Source organism: Aricia agestis, chromosome 5, assembly GCF_905147365.1.
Source record: "Aricia agestis chromosome 5, ilAriAges1.1, whole genome shotgun sequence".
In the NCBI taxonomy this organism is placed as follows: domain Eukaryota; kingdom Metazoa; phylum Arthropoda; class Insecta; order Lepidoptera; family Lycaenidae; genus Aricia; species Aricia agestis.
The window spans coordinates 15,465,057-15,476,068 of record NC_056410.1 but is presented as its reverse complement, the minus strand read 5'-3'; the positions used below and the strand labels follow the sequence as shown (position 1 = coordinate 15,476,068).

Below are 11,012 nucleotides of genomic sequence, written 5' to 3'. Positions count from 1 at the left end.
TTGATTAAGGTCCAGTAGTCCCAGTAGTAAGTAAAATAAGCAGGTCAATGTCTGTCAGTACGAATATCGACGTGAAGGACATTAAAATAACATTCATATCAGCGCGCCTTGTACAGTGGCGGTTACGCGCTCGCCGCGTGTCTTGATAATAGAAAATAGGAGTAAAAACCGATCGAATTTGAGATGAAGAGTGTATAATAATTGTAATATGATTTGTGACGCTGAAGCCAATACAACTTAGATTAATATAATTTCCGTAACTTATATAGGTTAAGCTATTTGATTATTATATTCTGAAGTTCGATGAATATGAGTTATGAATAAACCCAGAAAAAAATATAATATTTTAAATTAAAGTCGATTTTTTGTTCTCTGACTGACTCCTGTCGACTTCACTGACATTGTTTAATTAGGTACTAAATCTATTTACATTATCTTGGGAGGTCTTTCTTTACTTGTCACAGTCTTTTGTCCAGTGCGATATGACGTCTCTTTATTAATCTTATCTTTACACCCCATTTCAACTATAATTAAAATACTTTATTTAACATTTATTTATAACTACTTTTACCCATATTACATCCGCTGCATCTTCCTTTTAGGGATAAAAAGTAGCCTTTACGATAATTAATTATACAGAACCTAAACTGCTACCATGCCATTACAAAAGAAAAAAAGATAAAAGGTTTTTTTAAAATAAATATAAATACACCATCCTCATCACCTTGCAGGCAGTCTCCAACCGTGCGTTTTTTGCGTAAATTCTGCCGCGTACTGTAAAACTATGGAACGACCTGTCACCAGCAGTATTTCCGGACCTATACGACCTGCAAACCTTCAAGAAGAGAGCGTATTCCCTCTTAAAATGCCGGCAACGCACCTGCAGCTCTTCTGATGTTGCGAGTGTCCATGGGCGACGGTAGTTGCCTTCCACCAAGTGATAGGTGTGCTCGTTTGCCCCTTATATTATAAGAAAAGAAGTTGGTAATATTTTTTAAAATATTTTATAAAATTCCTCCTTTAGATTAATTGTAGAAAGTTTCCATACATGGATTCTAATTAATTTCATTATTAACTTTCTATAATTCTATAAATCATTATTATTATTTTAGGTTATGTCTGGGTAAGGCACACCCGTGGTCTACCGATTGTTTTCAAAAACTGGCAATCGAAACTCAGCCCCGGATCTAGGGGGGGGCAAGCCGGGGCCTATGCCCCGGGCGGCAAATTCAGAGGGCGGCCAAATTCACACTTCACGGACCAATGAACAACTCATCATTTATTTAACTTTGATCACGGAATAAAATATAATGGCCATATCAACTTGACCAATACCCTGAGCGCGGAGTGAGACGTGCTGCACGCACCTTTATTATTCGCGAGGCGCGTAGACATAGTTCAAATTCAAAACACGCCCGGCTCCCGCTCGCTTTTGAACCCTACCCTGTTAAATATACATATTGATAGCTGAAATTATATGGATGATAAAGGTGAAAATAAACATAAGGTAGGTGGGGCAGCATTTTTCAGTTTTTGCCCCGCCTTAAAAAAATTGAAGATCCGGGGCTGTCAAAACTGTGCCGCACGTTTAGGCTTTAAAGTTCAAATTCTCATGTATTATAACATAATAACAATACAATAAACTGCTATAAACTTTGAAATGTAGGGCAGGCAGTCACGTGTATGACATAGATACACGCTGCCAGTTACATCTTCAGTTTGTTTACATGTTAGGGCCAGGCCACAACAGTGCATTGCGGCGTCGCATCGTAAAAATCTACGACGTCGCAGAACGCATCGTGGAAATTTGAGACGCGACAGCGAGATTTCCGATGAAATTTTTGCGTTGTGACAACGCATCGAATTTCTGTGCGATGTCGTTTTTGCGATACGACGCCGCAAAGCAGTGGCCTGGCCCTTAGGCGGCGAACCGACCCGGCATAGCCTATGATGGACAAATATAGTCGACTTGATGACGCCCGCAATTCCGTTGCGCCAAAATTCGTTTATAGCGCGGAAACCGTCCATTTTTCCAGGATAAAAGTATACATAGGATACTTTTATCCTGGAAAAATGGACCTTTCTCGGGACTCAGCGGTCTGGGCGTGAAAAGGTAACAGACAGACAGTCAGATAGATAGACAGACAGATGGACAGACAGACACACTTTCGCCTTTATAATATTAGTATGGATTACAAACATGTAGCCTTGCTACTCTACATATTATACGTTTATAATTGAAGACATGAGTGGAAGAACGCAGTTAAAAAATTAACGTTTTTTTGCACAAATGGAGGCTCTAGGGCCTGGGAAATTATTTGAAATCAAAATAATGTGGATTATTTGTAGATATATTAGCTAGATGATGAGGTATGTTAGTTTTAAGGTTTATTCAAATTCTGAGGAAAAAAATTAGTAACTGCTTTTTTATTCGGTTCATTCACTCATGTCTCCAAATATTGGCGATTACAAACATGTAGTTATAATATTGTCTATGATTGTTGATTGTGCAGTGTGCGTGCTATAGACAGCTTTGCAATCATCATGACAATCATGTCCAAGCCACAAGAATGGTAACAAAATTAATTTTGAGATTAAATATTATGGCGTAGAAATAAGCATTGTTTTCTATTGTGAATTAGGTTCTCACTTTTGGCAAGTTTTCATCTTTATTTTGGAAGAAGGCTTTCGATTAGTGTAAAACCATTTTGCAAGCACAATTTTGCAGAATTTTGATTTCTCAGTATCTATGATAATTTGAGAGCTATTAACAAAATGGTTTTAACAACATATTTATAACATTTCTAAGGACGTAAATGAAAGAAGTGATTATCTAAATCAGTTTAATGTTCATACACATTATACATCTGACTTCCAAAACTAATGGATACAAATGACCCCAGCTGACGTCAATCGGTCGGTCATGGGTCCAGTCCCGACTCAATCTGTGAACAAAAAAAAAATTAACATTAATTTATATTCAATTTACATTAAATGATATACTTTTTCTTAATGCCAAATTAATTGCCAAAATGATATAATTCTAATTATGTTTTGCGTGTTTATAGCAAAAACTTTGTTTAAAATATGTAGAGATCTACGAAGTAGATAATAATTAGAGATTGATTAAGATGTGATGCGCATTTGCTCAATTGAAAATATTTTGGGACTCATTTATAATCAGAATACTAGCAAAGTTTGTTTATAAAACGAAATAAAACTTTTTTACACTAAAATACTATGATTTATAATAATTAGTGTAAAGTACAACAATTAGAAGGAACTCAGAAATGTCTCTAAATTTTGAAGTTGAAAAAGCTCGCTTTTATCTTCGTATATCGTTTTGATTAGTATTGATTGTATATTCATAACAAAATTTAAGTAATACGTATTTCTTAATACCATTAAAATATTTATCTCCAAAATTCAAGTAATATTAATTCTTAATCCTTGTAAAAATTGAAAAAAAAACCACTTATGTTCATTTAAATTATCATGAATGAATAATAATGCTATTTATTTCATGGAAAATACACCTTTAATTTAAAATTAATTCTGTGTAAACTTAATCATGGTTAACTTATAAATACTTAATTTTTTACCTGACTGTCAGGTTATTTGTGTTGTTAAGTTGTTCGCAAAACATTAATATAATATTAATGATTTGTTTGAGAAGTATATTAAAAATATTTATATTTTGCAAATGAAAAATAATATTTACTCATTAATACTAAAATTTAATGTTACATGCTTCCAGAGCGGAAACTTTTCCATATTAATTATCTTTTAAAAAGCCGGTACTAATTCAATACAAAGTCTTAAACTGAAATGCCGGTTATGAATATACAAACACTCTAACTCTTATATTAAAATATTGGATAGTAAGAGATACCAACCTTTAACAGAATGGGACTCCGCAATAATTTTGTCACAAGCACAACACAACACAGTTCGCTCATCTCTTGAGGTTTCTCTGGGCACATTCGATGGACGACGCGGAGGACATCGTTGAGGCGTTGCTGACACTCTTGGTCAGGTTGCTCTTCTTCCTGAAGCTCAACCTGGTCCCGCCCTTGATGAAGCGGTCCAGGGTCTGCATAAGCGCGGAATGCTTCCTCTCAAACGGGTTAGTATACATCTTGGGTAGCGTGCGATCACTGTAAGCGCGAGATGAGTTGTGACTCCGGCCGGCGCGGTCGTGTAGTTATAAGCTGCGCACGCGCGTCATCAGCTTAATGCGTCACAACCTTTGGGTTATGGCTCTAATGCATCTTGTTTACCGGGTCAGGTGTGACGTTGGGTCGTTAATACCCCTATGATGATACAAAATGAGGATGTTTACGGTTTCACAAATTTCTCGTGCGACGTTTTTGAACTCCACGTAATCTGATTTACATGTTATGTTCACCTATCGCCCTTCTAGTTGGGGATTATGTTGTTTGTATATCTTGATGTAACTAATTGTTATTTATAGTGCTTTTAAAATGTTTGTTTCTAGTAAGGTAGAGTGGTCCAATCTGTTTTAATTACGCCTATCTCAGATAGTAAGTGCTGCGACTTGGGAAGAGGTAGGCTATTCTTATAAACACCACAATTATGTAAGTTTTTTAGATTGCAATTAGGAACCAACAGGAAAAAAGAAAAACCACAAGTAATAAATTCTGAAAAGAACGTAACGTATCTATCTTTTATTTAAAGTTCACACTCACGAAAATTATGCACATTCTAGAAACAAGTGCGCTTAGAAGCAATACGGTATTTTAAAGTCACCTTAATTTTTCGAAGGTATCGGCAACGAACAAAACAAATTTGACGGCAACAAGGACCTTTGATCCTGAGCTGCACACTACAATACAAGCATTTTTGTATATTTTTTTTCAGAAAACATACGAAGGGAAAAAAGCTGTTGCAAACATGGGCTTACTAAATAAATAGCCATTAGGTTATCTTTTTGAAAACACGCGGCCATTGATGAAACCATCTTTCAATATCACGTCTGGTTCAATCAATGGATATTGTACATAACTTAAAGTAGGTGTTAAATATTAGGTAAGTGTATAACATTCGACTATGACGAGCAAAACGTTCCGCCATAGCCTTGGAGCTCGGGGCATCGGTGTGGGGACGCCGTGCCATTGCACAGATCCCCCGAGCGGGTCGCGATGCGCTATGTGTTCCAGTGCATCGCTACGTAAACGCAGAGGAATGGCCTAGACAAGCCCTAGTAGGGTCTCTGTACTGTGTCTGAACACCATCACTCAGACGTGTCTGCCGATGACCAGGCAGACGCCCATATTTACCGACCAAAAAAAAATGTATAACATCAGCCATGACCTATGTCTTAAACATTTGTACCATAAAGGAAAATAATACACGGGGCAATTTGTACGAAAATAATCCGCAATTATAAAATATGCGAAAGTGTGTCTGTCTGTCTATTTCTCTATTACCTCTTCAGGCCCAAACCGCTGAACCGATTTTCCTGAAATTTGGTATGGAGATACTTTGAGTCCCGAGAAAGGACATAGAATACTTTTTATCTTCGAAAAATGTACGGTTACCGAGTGATAAACGAATTTTGGCGCAACAGTGTTGTGGGCGTCATCTAGTGTTATAGTATTTAAATTAGGATGGGTTGCACCAGAGGCGTGGTTAAAGTTAAAGTTATGGTCAAAGTTATGGTTATGGTTAAGGCTAATTTAACTTGAACCTTAACTTTGACCACAGAATTTGACAGAAGACGTTGCTGGTCCGACAAGGCTTTATAAGACCGTGGGCGGGGGCGCTGCTGGTAAAAGAGAACTGCCAAAAATGGCATTTTTGTATGATGACAGCGTTAGTTCCTTTTTCCGCCACGTGCATTTTAAGCCTTATCGAGCTCTATGGTTATGGTTAAATATGGCGTCTTGATGGCGTCCATTTTTAACTTTAACCAAAGATTTGACATTTTGCATTGTAGTTAAAATTTTAGTTATAGTTAATAGTTAAAGTAATTTGGTGCAACCCACCCTTTGTAAGTAAAATAAAGTCAACACTGTTAGACTTCTGAAACAAATTCTATTTATTACGAAAATTCGCTACATTAATTACAAGTCTACCTAGGTTTAAAAGATATGAATCTCTTTTGAAAATGGAAGAAACAACTAGAAAATATTTATTTTTAGATAATATAAGTTCCATCTTTTTTTGCGTATGACAATGTGATTCTCTGATTGTCTTCGAATAGAATAAAATGTCTATTGTTTTGACTTTTTTGCTATTTGTTAACGACATAAAAAGTTAACGGTTTTGTATGCTGCTAATAATACTATGCCCTATTAATTATATTTAATTGTTTGAAATCTTCTTTTATATTATGTCTATTCTTCACGCAAATATAATTAACTTCATTTAAATATAGCATTCAACAGTCAAGCTGCATAACGGTTAACTTATTTCCTACGCGACAACAGGTATTGAAAAATTAGTACACAAAATATATTTTAAAGTAAATAATATTTTTCCATTGGCCCGGATCAGTAGGTTACTTTCCAATTCCGCGGGGATTCCTGCAGGGTTTACGTGCGAGCGTAGTTTTGAAAATCGAACCATATTTTAAAAAATTCCACTGTGTCATGACAACGTTCCATACATTGTACATGCGTACACAATATACTTAAGCTGACCACATACGCACGTTTTTGTTTACCGCATTCGTTATCCGTATTCGGAAATCCAAATGCAAGGAATCAGTCAAATTCATAATTCATAATTCATTTATTGCCAGAACGAAGTACAGGTTGGTCTTAATTCTATATATTATGCAATTGAATCTTTCGTAGAATGAAACATATTAAAATGGTGTGCAATGCAAAATTAAGTCCTCTAATTAATAATATCTATCAACATGAAATTAACAACCGATACATTATTTAAATAGCGAGACAATAATGGTATATATAATTTAAAGTAAATCATTTTAACACATCATAATAATAATTTATAGGTAATTACTAATTATATAAAATTTCTCAAGTCAAAATGCACATCATAAATAATAACTAATGTCAAATATAATTCATAGTTAATAGTTTAAAATTAAAATTACGTCAAAACAAATTATTGTGTCAAAAAAAAAAGAATAATTTAAGCCTAGTATAATTATTCTATCGTAATTATACTAGGCATAAAAGTCATAAAAATACAATAACAACACGTTCGCTTTTTCCAAACATGTGTGTATGCAGCCAGCTTTATCTATGTATTTTTTTCAACTCTTTTTTACCTAATTCAGCACGAATAACACTGGCTTTGAATTTTTAGGAAACATGTTTTAAATTATCTATAAATTATATTATATTATTTAAAAAGCAGCAGTATTTAGTATGCGTTAATTAAACTTATGTCAGACTACTTGGATTTTGACATTTTTTATATTTAAATATAGTAGGTAAAGGTTTTGTTTTTAATAATTATTGTAATAATATTTTAGTGTTCGGAGTTACACTTCAATTCGCTATCATATTTACTTTATTGCAGCAATGAGTACTCAATAAACGCTTAAAATCAATAGTAGTAGTAATAAGTATATTATTATTTATTTTCATATATTATGCGATGATTAGTTTTGAATACTTATTAATTGTTTCTGAATATGGCTTTAGGGCTTAAAAGTGATTTTAGTTTTTAGTAACTAATTACTGAAGCAGAGAGTTATAACAAGGGTCTTGGATTCTGAATAGAATGGCCATTTTGGTGATCAGTTTGGGCTAAGGTTAAAGTGATTAATTTTCTGACATGTATATTGATTATTGTTATTTGGGCTTTCCTAGACCACAGTTAAGCTGAACCAGGAGGTTGTTAATTTTCCTCTTTCATTCGGATTATTACACTGAAAGTGAACATACCTACATAAAATAAATGAGTGGATTTCAACAACTTGCATTTTTTATATTATAATTTTGGTGGAAATTTTTGTTTCCACCAAAATTGGGGATTAGGTGTTTAGGGAAACTGGTGCGACAACCATCACCTAGACGAGTTAGATGTGAAAGAATGAAGTGAATGGCGTATTTTTTATGCTTCAAGAAATAATGGTATTTTGAAAAAAATAACGTTATACACACCCTCCTACCCACCAAAATTGGAATTTGCGAGAAAAATAATCTTAAAGGAAAAACTACGTGCACTAAAGTTATAGCACATTAACTTAACTATAAACAAAACCAAAACTCTACCGATATTCAAAATAACAACATGATATTATTGCCACAAGTAGGATAATTTAAGTACACCAAAATTGCATAAAATCGGAGGTTTTGTGATAAAACAGTTTTCATTCATTTCTGGCTAGAAACTGGTACGACCCAGCCTACAGCCACCTCCTAAACTGGTTAGTGTGTGGCTTAGTGAAGTAAATGGTGTATTTTTTATGCTTATGGGATCAATGGTATTTTGTAGAAACAGTGTTTCGTAAATCCCACCAAAATTTAAAAACTCTCGGCGACAGACCTAAACTGTGTCATAAAAACTAAACTACAAAAGTTAGTACAATAAAATTAATATATTATGATGTCAACTTTATAAAACGACTACATAAAAATAAAAATCTAATACAGTATCAAGTTTTCTGTTAATCGGTTTAGATATTGAGTAAAATAGTTCGGCGACAAGCCACCAAAATTGGAAATCACCTATTTATGTTTATTATCTTTAAAAATAGGTAATAATTATTAAAAAAAAAAAAGCACGGGCCCAAATTATAAGCGTTATGTTTTACTTTTAAAATCTAAAATGAAAACGATATCTTGAAAAAATAAGATAGTTTTCAGTCTTGCCGCGCAAAAAAGCGGTTTGGGAAATCCAGTGAAAACTAAGTTAGAACTAACTAACTTTTTCGGAAAAGAGGGTCTTCAAATTACAACTTCAAAGGATTTTATAAAGGAAACAGAAGAGAAATGATCAGCGATTGATCGGAATTAATGGGTATTATCGACCACATGCGCCGATACATACATAAAACACTTTACGCTTGCCGTCTGTGTAACTATCAATTCCCCCAAATATGCAGTTTCATAATATATTTTGTTTCTCTTGTGCTCATTGACAAGCCACTATAATTATTATAAAATAAAGAAAACTATTATTACAGTCACTGAATGTTGATTTAAAATTACAAAATAAGTTAAAGACTTGGCTTGAATGTGATCTGAAAAATTTGATAGATAGATTGCACAGATTGGAATTAGGCTTGTATTTTTTACATTTATAATATAAGAGCTTTTGCCCGCGGCTTCGCTCGCGTTAAGAAGTATTATTATATACAAACTTTCATCCCCTATTTGAACCCCTTGGGGGTAGAATTGATCAAAATCCTTTGCGGATGCCTACGTCATTTCTACCTGCATGCCAAATTTCAGCCCGATCCGTCCAGTGGTTTGGCTGTGCGTTGATAGATCACTATGTCAATCAGTCAGTCAGTCATCTTTGAGTTTTATATATATATATATATATATATATATAGATTCGAGGATAAAAATTTCAACAAAATCGTTCCAGCCGTTTTGGAGGGGTGCAACAACATCGTGACACGAGAATTTTGTATAAAATTATATGTGTCAATAGTCAATACACTATAATCTTATATATAAAATTCTCGTGTCACAATGATAGGCCGCGTACTCCTCCGAAACGGCTTTACTGATTTTAACCAATTTTTATATGCATATTCAGTGGGTCTGAGAATCGGCTACTGGGTATTTTTTTTAAACGGGCTTTGACCCACCACACATTCCCACCACTGTATCTCCTGTGTCGCCAGGATCGACAGCGGTATCCAACCACGAAAACCCTTTGATATGATCTCAGGGAGCCCGAGGGACATGCTAAAGCTGTCTTGGGACCCGCAACGAAATTAATCAGAAGAAGATAGGAGGAGTAGGAAGTATACAGTTTTCCCTCCCCATAAAAAGCGGGAGACAGCACAAAGTTGCAATGACCGAAAGTCAAAGAACTAAAGGGAAAGCACCACGGGAATAATTAATGTTAATTATGACTACTAAGCTAGATCTAAGTTAATGTTGGAATTTCTTGTGTTACAATGTTTCCAGTAATAATTATGACAAAAACGCTTAAAGGCACGGCAGTTCCTTGCGATGTCTACGAGATCATCGTAATATGGGACTCCAGATTTACAAAGTATGTTATTAAGCATTATAGATCTTTCGTTTTGCCAGAGGTTAGTGGTTACACTCCCAGAGAGCATGATTGACGTATATCTGGAAAAAAGTTATAAAGGTGGCGACCTTTTGTGGAGTTTGCCATTCGGACATTAGGAAACGTACTGAATCATCTAAGGGTTCAAACAATCTAGCAATTTTTGGTTTATCGCGAGCGTTTAAAAAGTCCGGGCTATGTTTTTATTGTGGTAGTACATAGTCGCACGACGCTGTATTTCAAGATCTACGGGTAAAACTCCGGCTAGTACAGGTAAAGCTTCGGTACTTGTGGTTCTGTAAGCTTTACACAGGAATATGAGAGCATGACGTTGACTTTGTAATAATTTGCGACGAGCCTTACCAATAGTTGCTCGGTCAGTCCACACGGGAGCCCCGTAGCATATAGTACCTAGGAATGTCGCTGAGTAAATTAGTTTGAGAGTTTTAAATGAGAGACCCCATGTTGAAGTGCAAATTTTGGTAAGTGAATAAAAGTTACGTTTAGCTTTCTCACCGGTCTGAATTATATGATCTAAAAACGAAAGTTTATTTTCTAAGTAAAACCCGAGATAACAGAGCGACTGCTTGCGTTTAACGTTAACATTAATGCTGGGTGTCGACAAGAGGGATCCCTTCAAGAGTATTTGGTAGTTTTTATGCGCGGCAAAATTTAAGCGGTTGCGGTGGCCCCAGTCCGAAATTAAGTTTAAACTTTGGTTTGCTTTTGTTTCAATTTCGGAACGTGAGTTAGCCTGAATAATGAGAAAACCATCATCGGCATAGCCAACTAGTATGCAAAGCGGTGGTAGGGGGAGG

General features: G+C 35.1%; 1 long non-coding RNA gene across 1 annotated transcript; it reads right to left on the bottom strand.

The window, feature by feature from the left end:
• Positions 1-2,833: 2,833 nt before the first annotated feature.
• Positions 2,834-4,205, bottom strand: LOC121726969. Its single transcript, XR_006035603.1, has 2 exons — positions 3,897-4,205; positions 2,834-2,945 (listed from the first exon to the last, which is right to left on the bottom strand). It is a non-coding gene; the product is annotated as an uncharacterized LOC121726969 (long non-coding RNA).
• Between the last annotated feature and the right edge of the window lie 6,807 nt (positions 4,206-11,012).